Source organism: Triticum dicoccoides, chromosome 1B, assembly GCF_002162155.2.
Source record: "Triticum dicoccoides isolate Atlit2015 ecotype Zavitan chromosome 1B, WEW_v2.0, whole genome shotgun sequence".
Lineage (NCBI taxonomy): Eukaryota > Viridiplantae > Streptophyta > Magnoliopsida > Poales > Poaceae > Triticum > Triticum dicoccoides.
This window is the reverse complement of record NC_041381.1, coordinates 567,384,675-567,398,641: the sequence shown is the minus strand read 5'-3', so window position 1 is coordinate 567,398,641 and position 13,967 is coordinate 567,384,675.

Below are 13,967 nucleotides of genomic sequence, written 5' to 3'. Positions count from 1 at the left end.
GAAAATGAAAGTCATTCCCTATGCCTGAGCCATAGATTCTATCATGTATGATATGTTGTTTACCAGACCTGGTGTGCGCCTTCCTATAAGTTTAGCAGGGAGGTACCAAAGTAATCCAGGAGTGGATCACTAGACAGTGGTCAAGAATATCTTGAAGTATTTGAAAAGGACTAAGGATATGTTTCTCGTTTATGGAGGTGACAAAGAGCTCATCATGAGTGGTTACGTCAACGCTAGCTTTGACACTGATCCGTATGACTCTAAGTCACAAACTGGATACGTATTTCTATTGAATGGTGGAGCTGTCTGTTGGTGCAGTTCCAAGCAGAGCATCGTGGCAGGATCTACGTGTGAAGTAAATTACATAGCTACTTCGGAAGCATCAAATGAAGGAGTCTGGATGAAGGAGTTCATATACGATCTAGGTGTAATACCTAGTGCATCGGGTCCAATGAAAATCTTTTGTGGCAATACTGGAGCAATTGCCTTGGCGAAGAAATCTAGGTTTAACAAAAAGACCAAACACATCAAGAGACGCTTCAACTCCATCCATACATACGGATCTGAATGTGGAAGACCCATTGACTAAGCCTCTTCCACTAGCAAAACATGATCAGCACCAAGACTCCATGGGTGTTAGAATCATTACAATGTAATCTACATTATTAACTCTAGTGCAAGTGGGAGACTGAAGGATATATGCCCTAGAGGGAATAATAAAGTTTTTATTTTATATTTACTTATTCATGATAAATGTTTATTATTCATGCTAGAATTATATTAACCAGAAACTTGATACATGTGTGAATACATAGACAAAACACGGTGTCCCTAGTATGCCTCTACTTGACTAGCTTGTTGATCAAAGATGGTTAAGTTTCCTAGCCATAGACATGTGTTGTCATTTGATGAATGGGATCAAATCATTAGGAGAATGATGTGATGGACAAGACCCATCCATTAGCTTAGCATAATGATCGTTCAGTTTTATTGCTACTGCTTTCTTCATGTCAAATACATATTCCTCCGACCATGAGATTATGCAACTCCCGAATGCCTTATGTGCTATCAAACGTCACAATGTAACTGGGTGATTATAAAGATGCTCTACAGGTATCTCCAAAGGTGTTTGTTGGGTTGGCATAGATCAAGATTAGGATTTGTCACTTCGAGTATCGGAGAGGTATCTCTGGGCCCGGTAATGCACATCATAAGAAGCCTTGCAAGCAATGTGACTAATGAGTTCGTTACGGGATGATGCATTACGGAACGAGTAAAGAGACTTGCCGGTAACGAGATTGAACTAGGTATGAAGACATCGATGATCGAATCTTGGGCAAGTAACATACCGATGACAAAGGGAATAATGTATGTTGTCATAACGGTTCGACCAATAAAGATCTTCATAGAATATGTGGGAGCTAATATGAGCATCTAGGTTCCGCTATTGGTTATTGACCGGAGAGGTGTCTCGGTCATGTCTACATAGTTCTCGAACCCGTAGGGTCCGCACGCTTAATGTTCGATGACGATTTGTATTATATCAGCTATGTGATTTGGTGACCGAATGTTGTTCGGAGTCCCGGATGAGATCACAGACATGACGAGGAGTCCCAAAATGATCGAGAGGTAAAGATTGATATATTGGATGATAGTATTCGGACACCGAAAGTGTTCTGGAATGTATCGGGTACATATCGGAGTACCGGGGGGGGTGACCGGAACCCTCCGGGGGGAGATATGGGCCATAGGAGGGAGGCACACCATCCCACAAGGGGTGGCGCCACCCCCCCCCAAGGAAGGAGGCTGAATAGGATTATGAGAGGGTGCGGTGCCCCCCTCTTTCCTTCTCCCCCTCTCTCTCTTCCCCTCTTTCCCCCTCCGGTAAAAGGGAAGGGGGTGGGCGAATCCAATTGGAGCCAAAGTAGGATTCCTCCTACTTGGGCGCGCCTAGGGATGGCTCCCTCCCCCTCCCTCCTTTATATATGTGGGGAGGGGGCGCCTATAACACACATCAATTGTTCCTAGCCGTGTGCGGCGCCCCCCTCCATAGTTTACGCCTCCGGTCATATTCTCGCGATGCTTAGGCGAAGCCCTGCGCAGATCACTTCACTATCACCATCACCATGCCGTCGTGCTGACGGAACTCATCTACTTCCTCGACACTCTGCTGGATCAAGAGCTCGAGGGACATCATTGCACTGAACGTGTGCAAAACTCGGAGGTGTCATGCGCTCGGTACTTGATCGTTTGAACGAGAATAAGTTCGACTACATCAACCTCGTTAAGCAAACGCTTCCACTTTCAGTCTACGAGGGTACTGGACACACTCTCCCCCTCTTGTTGATATGCATATCCTAGATAGATCCTGCGTGAGCGTAGGAATTTTTTTGAAATTACATGCTACGTTTCCCAACAAGGTTGGCCTGAACTAGGACATCTTGGCCATCACGGTCCATGACCTCTCAAACCTTGAAGTCTATTTTTATGAGCAGGAGATCAAGGATGTGGTGTTCTCCCTCTCCTCTGTCAAAGCTCCAGGCTGACGACTTCAATGGAGCCTTTTTCAAGTCATGTTAGGACAATGTGGCGAGGGGTGATTGCAATGGCCTCATCAACTCTGCCAACATCATCCTCCTACCCAAAAGGCCACCATGGCCCATGCGGGTGATTGCAGGTCGATCAGTCTGATCCATAGCTTGTCAAAGATCTTCTTGAAGATCCTGGCAAATAGGCTTGCTCTGATCGTCTCGATGTCATCTCCAAGTGCCAGAGTGCTTTTGTTCGCAAGTATTGCATCCACATCCATGACAACTGCATGCACGTATAGAGCCTCATTAAGGATCTCCACCGCAAGAATGCTCCCATAGTCTTCCTCAAGTTGTACATCTTGAAAGCTTTCGACTCGACAATTGGGCCAACTTTTTCAAGGTGTTGCATCTCTTGGTGTTCGGCCGGCGGTGGCAGGACTGGATCTGCATGTCCCGCGTCATTCTCCTTGATCCTTCTCAATGTCAACCTGGGACTACCCTTCCACCATGCTCGTGGTTTGCGCCAGGGGGGCTGCTATCCCCGATGTTCTTCCTCCTCGCTATCGACCCCTTACAGAATATTCTGAAGTTGGCTTTTGTGAGGGGGGGACCTGAAACCCATTTGTGCATGGACCACATCTTGCCGGATTTCCCTCTTCACGAACGATGTTGGTATTTTTGCCAACCCGAGCAAGGAAGAGCTCCATGTGATCTCCTTCATCCTTTTGGCCCTTGACGACATGAGTGGTCTGGTCACTAACCTAAAACTGAGATCCTCCCATTCGTTGCCATGACAGGGATCTACATGACACCCTCTCTGAATTCACCGCCAAGAGTGCTTCGTTCCCAGAAGGTACCTGGGGTTGCCCGTGCACTTTCATCACTTTTGCAATATTGATTATGAAGGCCTCACTGGGGTTGCCCGAGCAACAGGCCATGCGCACTCGTCGAGGCAGGGGAGTTGGATGAGGTTAATGGAGTACGCCAGCGTGCGTCTCAAAGTGCGTGGGTGGCAACCATGGGCGACCAAGTGGGCAACCATGAGATGCGGGTGCGGGCCTAGAGGTCATCGACTCTATCCCCATCCCCATGGATGCCCATGTGACTTTGAAATACTCACCTCCCTTGAGAGGTGTTCCTCCACGCCAACCAGCTAAAATCCCACGAGTGCGCTATTCCTTGGTGCCCAGCACCACGCCAGCAAAGTGACGAACCAGTGGGAGTTGGTCGGCAGAGTTGGGTAAAGAGCATGAATTTTTTAGCTTTGGTCATTTTGCAGAAACTACCCAAAGAAACAACTTTTAGAGACAAGTTAAACCCCAAACTTCTTTTTTTGAACTAAAATGATACACTTAAACCAATTAGTAGACTAAAGTGTGCAGTTTTTAAGTTAATGAACTAAAGCGTGCATCTGTATGAGTTTGGAACATGAAGTAACAAAGCATTCCACTCTTATTAGGGCTTCTATAATGCATGGTGTTTAGAGGAGGTGTTTAAAGAAATAAATCAGCCTCCTCTTAAGAATCAATGCTTATTTGTTGAGGATTGACACTTTTTTGATAGGGAATAACTTTATTTCTCAAACAATAGTGTCGATAGCATACTGTACAGAAGAAGACTCAACGGTGCGAAATTGAAGTGTATTCACCGGGAAGATGGACAAAAGCTGTTGGCAGAGATACATGGAGGCATATGTGGCCACCACATTGGCGCAAGAGCACTTGCCGGCAAAGCTTTCCGGCAAGGTTTCTTTTGGTCGACGGCCCTCCAGGATGCAACTGCACAAGTAACCAAGTGTGAAGCGTGTCAGTTCCACTCCAAACAGATACACCAGCCAGCTCAAGCTCTCCAGACGATCCCTTTGTCCTGGCCATTTTTGGTCTAGGGGCTCGATATACTCGGCCCCTTCCCCCGAGCTGTCGGGGGCTTTGAGTACTTATACGTCGCAATCGACAAGTTCACAAAGTGGCCGGAAGTGCAGCCAGTGAGGAAGGTGACAGCACAGTCCGCAGTCAAGTTCTTCAGGTCGATTGTTTGCCGTTTCGGGATCCCTAACAGGATCATCACCGACAACGGCACGCAATTCACGAGCCGCACCTTCATGCAATACGTCCAAGACCTTGGCGCCAAGGTCTGCTTCGCTTCTGTTGCTCATCCGAGAAGCAACGGTCAAGTAGAGAGGGCAAATGCTGAACTGCTGCGCGGGCTCAAGACCAGAACTTTCGACAGGCTGCACAAATGCGGAAGGAACTGGATCGAGGAGCTGCCGGTGGTTCTTTGGTCGATCAGAACGACGCCAAATCGAGCCACTTGCCAGACACATTTCGCTCTAGTCTATGGAGCAGAGGCAGTTCTCCCCACGGAACTCGTATACGGATAGCCTCGAGTGCTCGCTTATGATGAGCTTGAGCAAGAACAGCTGGGGCAAGACGACGCGCTGCTCCTTGAGGAAGATCGTCTTCAGGCTGCTGTACGAGCTGCTCGATATCAGCAAGCTTTGCGCCACTATCATAGCCACAAAGTTAAAGCCAGAAGCTTCGAGGAAGGCGACCTTGTTCTTCGGCGCGTTTAGTCCGCCAAGAATTCCAACAAGTTGACGCTGAAGTGGGAAGGCCCTTATCGGGTGAGACGAGTCACAAGGCCTGGCACTGTCCGCCTTGAGACCGAAGATGGCATTCCGGTGAGCAACTCCTGGAACATAGAACATCTTCATAAGTTTTTCCCATAAGGCGCGGTTGCCGGAACCCGTTCCGGCAACCACCTTTTGTACAAGTCTTGCCGCTGTTGCATGTAATCCTTTGTACAAAGCCGGGCGCAGATCCCGTGCATAAGTAAAACCCCATGTGCTCCGCACAACTTGTCCATTTCATGTGTTAGTTCCTTTCTTGCATGCGATTATCTGACACTTTGTGCAGCACCTACATCCGGTAAGCAGTAACGAGCCGGAGAGCTCCATATTATTGTTTTCTCTTCTTTCTTTTTCTTTTAAAGGAAAAGAAGGTTCCCTCGCACACAAGTTTGCCGGGGGGGAAGGAGAAGATTGTGGTATGGGCCAGGCGTCGTTCAAGCAAAGTTTTGCCTTGCCGGGAAGCAAACGACAGAAAAGCTAAGTTGCCAAAGTTTGAGCAATCACTTTTTTAAATTTTTGAGTTATCTTCCTCGAACGACCCTGCTTTGTATGGAAAACCTGTGCGCGGAGGAACCTACTCGTGGCTAGTTGCGCCCTTACTTTGTTTCGAGTCCGCTCAACAGCTTAAGCATGCTGCAACTAGTCGCGACAAGGTTTCTTGTTAGAGGCAGCGCCGCCAGCAGGCTGCTGAAGTTCCGCACTCAGCGCTCGCGGCTCGGGCGCCTGCGCCGACAAGTTCCCTAGAAGCGTAGGGTAAAAACATACAGAGGAAGGAATCTAGTAGAGGAAATAACATTGCAATTGATAATAGAAATCAAGTTATATTACAAGATAACTTGTCGCAGCTCTAATAGACTATTTTCATAACATGATTGGCAGCGACAAGGGAAAAGAAGAAATGGGCGGCCTAATCTACGCGTCCGCCCTCGACTCTCTTGATCTCGCTCACCTTGTCCACAATGGGTGCGACAAGGGCCTTGAGTGCGTCCAGATCGGCATCAGGCGGCAAGGACCTGAGGACGTTGGTGAAGCTGAGGCCTGGGTTGCGGAAGGCCACCTTCATCAGCACCTTCTGGAGAACCCCGGCGCAGATTTTGCACGACTCATCGGCCAGCTGCTTCGGGATCCTTTCCCAGAGCCACTGGAGTGCCGTCGCCACGCCCTTGAAGAACAGGCTGAGCTTGGCGCTGGGTTGAAGACTCTCGTCGGAAGGATACCCAAAGTCCTCCATCCCCAGCTGCGCCAGCTCCTCGTTGATGACTGCGGCAGTGTTCACCAAACCCTCGGTCCAGTGCTCCACTGTGTCCCTGAACGAGTTCTGGGTAACTGCAATGCTCTCCAGCAGCGCCGCGTCAGCCTTGACCTTCTCCGCCAAGGTCTTCTCCCGCTCCTTGGCGGCCTCCAGCGTCTGCATTAGCGTGGCCAGCTTCAGCTCCAGGTCTGCTTTGGAATCCTTGGCGGCGCTGAGCTCCTTGCCCCTCTCAGCGAGAAGGCCTTGCAGCTCACCGTGGGCGGCAGCATCCTTCTTGCGCTCACGCTTGAGCGCGGCAAGCTCCTCGCCGCTCTTCCCAATGTCGGCCTCCAGCTGCGCCACCTTCTCATCTAGCTCTTTCTTGGCGGCCTCTGCAGTTGCCGCAGCGTCCTTTGCCTCCTTGAGCGCCCCGCCAAGTGCTCGCTCGCGCTCGGCGAGCTCTTCCTCGTAGCTGTCGAGGTGGGCCTTCCGCTGCACTAGTTCACCTTCCCGCGCGGACTGCTTCTCGGCAGCCAGCCTTTGTTCCTCCTCAGCCTCGGCCTTCTCGAGAAGAAAGGCCGTGCGCTCCTCGTCGACTCGCTCCCGCTCCTGCGCCAGAGACCGGAGAACTTCTTGATTTTGGCCCCGGAGCTCCTCCGCGCGCTTCTCCATGTCCACTCCCGCCTTCGCGACAAGCGCTTCCCGGGAAGCCAGCTTGGCTTGCCGGGCGCGGTAGAGTGACAGCAGCTTCCGCAGCAGCTCCTCCTCCTCAAGCTCGCCGCTGCTGCTGCCGGGCGCGTCAACCAATGACAGTCCAGCAGAGGCGAGCACCTCCCCGTCAAAAGTCTCCCCCTCGACCGGTGCCCTGGAGCTCGACGCCCATGGTAGCTTGATGAAGATGTCGCCGCCGGCCATCAAATAGGCGCCGGACTGGGGCTCCTCGAAACCCGGCTCCGCAGAAGCGGCAGAGGGATCGGCGGTCGGCGTAGCGCCTGGCGCTCCTGCGGCCTCAGGGTCGTCAGTGCAATCGCCCGACCCCTCGCCGGCTTCCGCAGCAGCAGCCCCGGCGGCCTCCTCGCCGGCGGTCTCATCAGCACCGGCACCTTCCTCGCCGGCACCCTCTGTCTCCATTGGCTCAGCCGAAGATGGATCTAAAGAACGAAGAAGGGAGGAAAATCAATCAAAAATCCAAGAAAGGAAAAACGGAAGAAGCAGAACCCAAAGGAGAGTTTCTGGGCAAGTGGATTACCTACGCCAAGATCTTCAGTTGCGACCTCGGTCGCCGTAGGATCAGCAGTGTCGTCCCTTGCTGGAGAGTCCCCCCTTGCCGGAGAGCGCTCCCTTGCCGGGGACTCCTCCCTTGGCGGCGCAGTCGAAGAAGGTGGCACTTCGGGACCGGCCTCCGGGCGCTCCTGATGAGGCTGCTCTGCTCCTGCACAAGTCAACAAGCAAGATATCAACAAAGGAAAAAGCACTCAAGCGCACCCGGCAGCAGAAGGCTAAACTATGAACTTACGCTGGGGGCTGCGCTGGCGGATGCTTTGAGGAGTGATTTCCAGGTCCGTCAAGGTGATCTCGGACCCACCCCCTATCGACAAGGTGGGGTCATCTTCGATGACGATCACCGCGGCCTTGGCCCTTTTCGCCGCTCTCTGGGCCAGCGTTCTGAAAAGAAAGGAGTCCAGATTGGAGCAAGTCAGATACAAGATATAAACAGCAAGATTGAAGAACTACAAGAGCACCAAAGGAACTCACTCTTCTTCCTCCTCGTCGGAGCTGAGCGCGGAAAGATCGAAGTCCGGCCCTCTTCCGGTGAGGCGAGGTGGAGGAGTAGGATCCCTTGCCCGCTTGGCGGGGGCAGTGGCGGTGGCCTGGGAAGATGCCGCTCCAGTTGCCGCTGTTGCGTGAGGCGCTCCCGCGGCAACATTGCTTGCCGCGGTAGAGCGCGTCGTGCGGCTCGGTGGCTGTGGAGCCGGCTGCCGCCCCGCTGCGTCCCCGGCCCTGCGAAGGCGCCTCCTTGGCGGGGCCGGGGGCTCCGCCTGCGGCAAGTTCTCTGAAGGCTCAGCCTCCTCCTCGCCGGCCTCGCTCGACTCGGCTTCAGAACCGGCAGGCTCCTCTTCACCCATGAACTCCGCGCGTTCGGCAAGGTTTGCCGCCTCTGCAGCCTCCGCCTCCTCCACGGTGAACCCGAATGCGCCCGCGGCAGCTGCAGCCGCAGCCTCTTCCGCCCTGGTGGCGATGAGCTGCAGCTCCTCGTCGGTGGTGTCACGGGTGAGGCTCTTCTGCTCGTCAGCGCGGACCGGCACTTCCTCCAAGGTGTCGAAGAACGCTCGCACAACGTCATCCGCGGGCTCTTGCCAAGTTGGGACGATGCCGTGTGAATCGCACAACGGCATCATGGCGCGGATCCGGTCAAGCGAAGAGTTATTGCACAAAGGAACTACGCCCCTCGGCAGTGTGAATGGGTGCTGGGGGTCGCGTTTGAATAATTCCAAGAGCATTGCGTCCAACTCCAAGACGGTGAAGTTGTAGTTGAGGCCCGGCCGCAGTCTCATGATGTCCGCCGAGTTCTTGAACTCCCAGGCGGGCCTCCCCCTCTCCTGCAGGGGGGCAATGCGGCAGCGAAGGAAATCTGCCCCGACAGCACCTACAGTGAGCCCGGCAAGCCTGAGGCGAATAATCCTAGTGATGGCGATCTTCAGCCTCTCGTCTTCCGGGGCCACGTTGCTCCAGTCATTGCCGCGCACTATTGGAGTTTTGCGCACGGCAGTGAAGGGCTGCGGATCTTCCTCGACGATCCAGCACCACTCCGCTCTCCACTCCTCCCACTTGCTGCGGAGCTCACCCTCCAAGTACGCATCCTTCTTGCCGACTCTCGAGATCCAAGCAATCCCTCTGGCAAGCGGCTCTCCTCTCTCTACCCGAGGCATGAAGTAATGGCGGAAAAGGGCAACACTAGGGTGGACTCCGACAAAGTTTTCGCACAAGTGTGCGAAAACTGCCATGGTCAGGACAGCATTGGGGGTGAAGTCAAGGAGGCGGAAGCCATATGTGTTCATAATGTCACAGAAGAACTCCGAGAAAGGCGGGCAGAGCCTGCAATAAAAGAATAGTGGGAAGAACGGGTACCCATTTGGAGCCAGCTTCGAAGCGGTAGCCGGGAGTACCCTCGTGCGCGGATGCGCACGCGTCTCCGTCGCCCAAAAGAGGTAGAAGTACTCCCTTAGCTCCTGCACGCCGAGCTGGGGGTGAAGATCGCCCGCTCCTTCCGCAGCGCCGCGAGCCGCTGCGCCTCGGCCGACTTCACACCCTTTCCCTTGTCGGCTTTCGGGCCCATGGCGGAGGTGGTGAGGGAGGTCGACGGCGTGGAGATGCTGGTGACAATGGGAGGGGCGGAGCGCTGCTCTCTCGGCTTCGAGGAGAAGGGGGGAGCGACGGAGTTTGTGAAGAAGGAGTAGCAGCAACCAGCGAGGGGGAACGAACTGCCCCTGTTTCCTCTGCTTATAAAGAGGGACGGGGCGGACGTTTCGCCCTTCCTAATAAACAACCACCCACGATCTCCCCCACGATGCCGCATTCAACGCGTGCCGTTATGGGGGAGCGCGGTGGATATGGAGCGAGATTTGGTGTAGCCCAGCCCGCGTGTGCCCGTGCCCTGTCTTGGGCCTGGCCCAACAGCGCTCGGCACCGTGTCTGGCCCAGGCCCGGGGGCTCCTGTCGGTGTACTAGAATAGGGGTACCCTAGTACCCCGAACTTGTGCACGGGCAGTTGCAGCACCCCGCGGCAAGGCTTGCCGGGCGAACGCCAAGACCCTCCAAGGTTCCCTTGGAGCCATCGAAGAACAAAGTATTTAAGCTAAGGAGACAAGACCCCGGCAAGAGGAGCTTGCCGGGAAGGCCAACCAAGGCGCTCCAAGGAACTTGCCGCGACGCGCCACGCGCTCCGGCAAGGCAGCAAGCCCCCGGCAAGAGGAGCTTGCCGGGAAGACTAAACAAGGTACCCCGGGGCCCGATGAGCGACAAGCTTCTGGACCTGGCAAGATAACAACAGCGGCAAGGCGCTTGCCGCGGCAGGCGGCCACTCTGCGCCCATGCTCCAGCGCATCCACCAACATGTCGCTCTGGGGGCCTCTCCGGGCGCGCGTGGCGGGAGGCTATGCAGCCAGCGGTGCGTAGTGGCATGCGAAGCTGACAAGATCGCCATCGTGGCGAACGGTGGCGCCCCTAACGGTCCTTTTCTGCACTGTTCGGGCGACTCGGACGGGCATTTAATGCCCTTGTCCCCTGCCGTCAGGGTTAGGTAGGGTGCACTGTACAAACAACTGTATCAACTACCTCACTTTTTACGTTTTTACCCTCCTCTACGTTGCCACCTGTCGGTGACCCCTTTAGCATATAAAAGGAGGCCCATGCGCAACGTAGAGGGGGTTAGGAGATTCGGACGGTTAGCTTCGACTCATTCGTAGCCCAGAAAACACATCACTCTCTCGCTCGAGAGCAAGAACACCAGATAATACAACCAGACAAGCAGCAGTAGGAGTGTTATCTCTCCGGAGAGCTCCGAAGCTAGGTAAACCGCTCATGTGCTTCGCCTCGATCTTAGGTGCGACAAGTGTTGGAGTGGAGGACAGGTATCTTTTCAAGTCCTGCAGCACAGCCTCCGCTTCCGGAGTCCATTTCATTGGACCTGCCTTCTTCAAAATTTTGAAAAATGGCAGGGCGCGTTCAGCAGATCTAGAGATAAACCTGCTGAGAGCAGCCACGCAACCGGCAAGTCTTCGTACATCCTTGACGCGCTTTGGTGCTTCGATTTGCTCAATGGCCTTGATCTTGTCGGGATTGGCTTCAATTCCCCGCTGAGACACGAAGAACCCGAGAAGCTTGCCGGAGGGGACTCCAAAAACACACTTCTCGGGGTTGAGCTTGAGGTTGATTTTGCGCAGATTTGCAAATGTCTCGTCTAAATCTTGAATTAGGGTCGCCCTGTTCTTGCTCTTGACCACTATGTCATCCATGTAGGCTTCCGCATTTCTGTGCATCTGCGGCTCAAAAGCATGGTGGACTACCCTTGCGAATGTTGAACCAGCATTCTTCAAACCGAAAGGCATCCGTACGAAGCAGTACGTGCCACACGGGGTGATAAATGCGGTTTTCTCTTCATCTTCTTCTGCCATGAAGATCTGATGGTATCCTGAGTATGCATCATGAAATGAAAGCAAATCACATCCGGCCATGGAGTCAACAATCTGGTCAATACGCGGCAAGGGAAATGGGTCTTTGGGACAAGCTTTATTAACATCAGTGAAGTCAATACAAAGTCTCCATTTCCCGTTAGCCTTGCGCACCACAACAGGATTGGCCAACCACGTGGGATGGAGCACTCCTCTGACAAGGCCTGCTGCTTCCAACTTCTTGATTTCTTCTGCTATGAATTCTTGGCGCTCCACTGCCTGCTTCCTGATTCTCTGCTTGACGGGCCGCGCATGAGGACAGACGGCAAGGTGGTGCTCAATTACTTTCCTGGGAACACCGGGGATATCAGACGGTTGCCATGCAAACACGTCGACATTCGCCCACAGGAAAGCAACGAGCGCGCTTTCCTATTTGGGGTCAAGAGTGGCGCTGATGGTGAAGGTACCACCAGCGCCATCCTCCTTGGCGGACACCTTCTTGGTCTCAGGTGGAGCTGCCATTGCCTTCTTAGACTTGCCGGTGGAGCTCGATGGTGCGTCCTCGACGGTAGCGCAGCACTCCGAAGAGGTGCGCTTGCCGGAGTGGGCATCAGAGCTCTTGCCGGACTTGGTCTTCTTCTTCCCCCCGGGAGCTCCAGCGGCAAGGGTCTGGTGTTCTGCTGCAGCTGCTGCTTCCCGGTAGATCTTGTCGGCACAGATAAGAGCATCCTTCTTGTCACCAGGGACAGAGATGACGCTTATTGGGCCTGGCATTTTTAGTACGTTGTACGCATAGTGAGAGGCTGCCATGAACTTGGCGAGTGCTGGACGGCCAAGGATTCCATTGTAAGGTAATGGAAAGTCGGCAACGTCAAACGTGACCCTCTCAGTCCTGAAGTTCAGCTCACTGCCAAATGTTACCGGCAACGTGATCTTTCCCTTCGGCTTGCTCCTTCCCGGGTTGATTCCTTGAAATGTACCGGTCTCTTCGAGCTCGCTGTCAGGGATCTGGAGTTTCTGGAGCACCGCGGAGGAGATCAGGTTCAAGCCGGCCCCGCCGTCAACTAGCATCTTTGTGACCTTGAGGTTGCGGATTGTTGGTGAAACCAACATCGGCAAACACCCGACCGCGGTTGTGCGATCAGGGTGGTCCTCAATATCAAAGATGATAGGCGTGCTGGACCATTTCAGAGGCTTGCGTGACTCGATGGGTGGTTCTGCTGCATTAACTTCCCGCACCCACTGCTTGAGCTGGCGGTGCGAGGCATGCAGAGAAGCACCACCGTCAATGCACAGGACCTCTGTGGCTTTCTGGAACTCCTGCTCATCAGTCTCCTCATCATCCATATCTTCATCGTTGCCGTCATCTTCATCCTTGTCGCGGCTGCGAGGAGGTCTGTCTCCTTGTCACTGCTTGGCCTTGCCGCGGCGTCCTCCTCGGCCGAGACGTTTCTTGCCGGATCCACCAACTCCTTCCTGGGCCTTTTCCTTGTCGCGCCGCTCGTATTCAGCTTTCTGTTGCTCAACAAGCTGCTCGACTCTCTTACAGTTCTGAAGATCATGGCCCTTGGTGCGGTGAATCTTGCAATACTGCTTGTTGGTGCCGTCCTGCTTGTCGGCGACCGCCACCTCCATAGCAACCTCCTTGCCGGAGTCACCAGCTTTGGCTTCCTTGGCGCCGCCACCGTTGCCGGACTGCTCAACAACTAGCACTTCTTTGACTTTCCTCCTTCTGTTGTTCCGCCGCCGGTTTTTCCTTGTCGGGGCAGCATCTTCGCTGTCAGATCCTCCCGCTCCTATATTTTCTCCGCGGAGTCTCCTCCCTTCCTCAGCACGCGCACACTTGTCGGCCAGTGCATATAACTCACTAACGTCCCTGATCTTGCACATCGCCATTTCCTCCCGCATCCTGCGGTTCCGCACGTTCTGATGGAACGCGCTGATCACCACGGCAGGGTGGACGTCTGGGATGTTGTGCTGCACACTACTGAATCTCTGAATGTACTTGCGCAGGGGCTCTCCTTCCTTCTGGGCGAGCAGGTGAAGATCACTCTCCTGGCCATGAGGCTTGTGTCCGCCTGTAAAGGCGCCGACAAACTGATGGCACAGATCAGCCCAAGAGGATATGGAGTTGTCCGGCAAGTGCATGAGCCAGGATCTGACATTGGGCTTGAGCACCAGCGGGAAGTAGTTGGCAAGGATCTTGTCATCTCGTCCCCCGGCAGCTTGCACCACAATGGTGTAGATGCTGAGGAACTCTGACGGATGCGTCTTGCCGTCGTACTTCTCCGGTACGTCTGGCTTGAAGTTCTTTGTACTGGGCCACTGGACTTGCCGCAGCTCACGAGTGAACGCAGGACAACCTACCGCGTACGGCAGATCGCCTGGTTCCCCTGGCGCATGCA